Genomic DNA, 3,473 nt, shown 5'->3' on the forward strand with positions numbered 1-3,473 from the left:
CTGGCTTTGTGTGTTTCTTTTTAAAGTGGCAATCAGCAGTCGAAGCAAAGCATTTTTCCCACCTGTTTTTGGTAAAAGGCTGAGGAATTCGGCTGGAGGAGTGTAAACACATTCATAGACAGAGCTATGGATGCAAGGACTGACCATCCATGATATTAGTTTTATCCATGTTGAGGCTATATAGTGTTTGCTCAAACATTGAGAAAAACATCTAAGCTTACATCTAAGATTCTGATGACAGTTAAACTAAGCTCATGAGTCATTTAAATTATATTCAAGAAGCATTGATTGGGTACATATAATTTAAGTCAAAATGGATGTAGCAACTGCTTAATCCAAGGAGAGAAAAGCCTTAAGTACAATATACTTAATTTATACCAATCAAAAAGACAAGATCGAGGCTGTTTTTAGTTTTAAAATTTTATTCAGAGTAGGAAAAAAAATCCAGTCACTGACATACTGCAGTGTTGCATATTTACTCACACTTTCTAAATTATTCCTAAGAATTATTTCTTAAGGCCAATAAATTCAGACCCCCCCCCCCCAAAAAAAAAACGCAGGCAGACTCCGGCTCCATTGCCTTGCCGACGGGTAGTGACACACCTACCCACATTTGTAATGTCAATATAAAATGTCTGACCTCAGCGATCCAGTGACAGTGTGGTGAAAGTTCAAAGGTTAAACACAAAGGAGTGCAACAGAAATGAGTTGCTTTCCCACAAAGCTTAAACTGGTGACACATTTACAGTACAAACTTAGTGTACAAAACATGAGGAACACCTCTTCCCATGACAGACTGACCAGGTGAAGGCTATGATCCCTTATTGATGTCACTTGTTAAATCCACTTCAATCAGTGTAGAGGAAGGGGAGGAGACAGGCCAAAAAATGTTTTTTAAGCTTTGAGATCAACATTGTGTGTGTGCCATTCAGAGGGTGAATGGGCAAGACAAAATATTTAAGTGCCGTTGAACGGGGGATGGTAGGTGACAGGCGCACCAGTTTGAGTGTGTCAAGAACTGCAACACTGTTGGGTTTTTCACACTCAACAGTTTCCTGTGTGTATCAAGTAATGGCCCACCACCCAAAGGACATCGAGCCAACTTGACAGAACTGTGGGAAGCATTGGAGTCAACATGGGCCATCATCCCTGTGGAATGCTTTCGGCACCTTGTAGAGTCTACGCCCCAACGAATTGAGGCTGTTCTGAGGGCAAAAGTGGGTGCAACTCAATATTAGGGAGGTGTTCCTAATGGTTTTGTACACCTCCGTGTACACGTAAAAACAATCTATTCTTCCAGTTGGGTTGTATTGTCTGTCGTTTGTTAACTAGTCCATCCTCGGAGGGAAATAAAGCAAATCTACAGGCTGTTCTGCACCAGTCCTCCTGTCCTTCACATCAGCATACAGGAGACGACACAGAAATACAATAACTAGAACGGTAATTCCCATTCAAGCCAACATGGTCTGAGGGGCTCCCCCCCCCCCCCCCCCCCCCCCCCCCCCCCCCCCCCCCCATCCTAGTCAATCTATTTGTACGGCGACAACAGGCACATGGAAGTTAAAACCGACTCACTTCTGGAACTACAAGTTCTCATTCCAAGTAGGTACAATGGGCGAGTTTGTTATGCATGGATATCTGATCCTCGGTCAGTTTCTAACTACAGTAGAGCAAAAGGGGCCTCAATGGAACGAAAGTCATCCTGATCAATAACACCACCCCAACTCGGTCGCGGAATGAGGGAAGGGCCAGTGGGTGGTCAAATAAATAGACAAGTAAAAACTGTTTGTGCTACAAATGATATAAATAAGTGCAACGTTTTGATTCAGCAGAGCTTTGGAGTCCTATTCTCCCAGCAATACACAACACAGGAGGTTGGTGGCACCTTAATTGGGGAGGACGGGCTCGTGGTGATGGCTGAAGCGGAATGGTATCAAATACATCAAACACATTCCCATGCGTCTGGTACCGTTCCATGTGCGCCGTTCCAGCCGTTATGATGAGTCGTCGTCCTCCCCTCAGCAGCCTCCACTGATACACAAGTTGAGCTACTACTTGCGAGTGCACAAGTATTTGGGGGAGATTAAATATAATATTATTTTTCAAATGGATGGAGTCAAACTACACAAGGTGGCTGAACGGAGGGGTCGGGCATAGAAAGGGAAAGGAGAGCGACGGAGCTGGAATTAAGACAAATACAAAAGAAAGTTACTGGTAAGAGGGAGTAAAAGATTAGTCTTTCAAATGAAGTGAGGAAGAAAAATAAAATAGAAACAACTTCATAAATTATCCACAACAACATACTAGTACATAACCAAATGGTCTCCCTCCCTCCCACATACACACATTCCACTTCTGCTATGTGCTTTATGAAAACGCCAGATCACAGAAATGTCAATAAATAAAACGGGTTATAAATAAACAAAAACATAAATAACAAGAATTATAAACAGGGTAGTTCGAGCCCTGAATGCTGATTGGCTGACAGCCGTGGTATATCTGACCGTATACCACGGGTATGACAAAACATTTATTGTTACTGCTCTAAGTATGTTGGTAACCAGTTTATAATAGCACTAAGGCAACTCAGGAGTTTGTGGTATATGGCCAATTTACCACGGCTAAGGGCTGTATCCAGGCAGTCCACGTTGCGTCGTGCCTAAGAACAGCCCTTAGCCGCGGTATACTGGCCATATACCCCACCCCCTTGTGCCTTGTTGCTTAAATAAACAACCTGCAGTACACAGACCTCACAGGACACACACAGTTAAGACTCAAAAGATGACTCACCATGAAAAAAACTATGGAAGCTAACTCTGATGAGTTTCAGTAATAATGGACTTGGATCAGCTAGTAACAGACTCAGGTAAAAAAACAAACACCGTAAAACATCGTAGGAGTACGTCGTTTAAAAACTCTGCTCGCACAGTAGAACATTAAAATCTCCTTTCATCATCAAAACCGCAAAACTTAAGCAGTGTTCGCTCTACAACTCGTGGTTTAGTTCTGCCACCATGTGAACCTAAAATCCTCCACATCCCTCTTGTCTTGTAAAGAGGGCTGTTGGTTGGCTGGTGCTCTCCAGTTTCACTACTTGCTGGGTTAAGTTGGTTCAAAGGACCGTTACAAGATGCCTGGGCTGTCGGTTTGGGGTTTGGCAGTGGGGTCCACTGACTAAAACAAGTCCTTTAAAATGCAACGACAACTCCAGCGATGTTGAAGTGACGTGGAGAGGCAAAGACAAAGCAAGAAAACAAGAGAGGGAACGTCTTTCCTCCAATGGAGGCGAGGGGGATGGAAGAGAGATGGAGAGGAGGGGATGGAGGAGAGATGGAGAGGAGGGGATAGAGGAGAGAAGGGGATAGAGGAGAGATGGAGAGGAGGGGATAGAGGAGAGAAGGGGATAGAGGAGAGATGGAGAGAAGGGGATAGAGGAGAGATGGAGAGGAGGGGATAGAGGAGAGATGGAGAGA

At 44.0% G+C, this 3,473-nt stretch overlaps 1 protein-coding gene across 1 annotated transcript in view; it reads right to left on the bottom strand.

Annotated features, from left to right (window-relative positions):
- Positions 1–402: 402 nt before the first annotated feature.
- Positions 403–3,473, bottom strand: part of hdlbpb (high density lipoprotein binding protein b) — a 19,589-nt gene continuing 16,518 nt past the window's right edge. The window contains exon 28 of the mRNA XM_031832286.1: positions 403–3,473. This exon is cut by the window's right edge and continues 845 nt beyond it. The gene's annotated coding sequence lies outside the window, so the exon portion shown is untranslated.

This window comes from Oncorhynchus kisutch, linkage group LG9 (assembly GCF_002021735.2).
Source record: "Oncorhynchus kisutch isolate 150728-3 linkage group LG9, Okis_V2, whole genome shotgun sequence".
NCBI classification, from domain to species: Eukaryota; Metazoa; Chordata; class Actinopteri; order Salmoniformes; family Salmonidae; genus Oncorhynchus; species Oncorhynchus kisutch.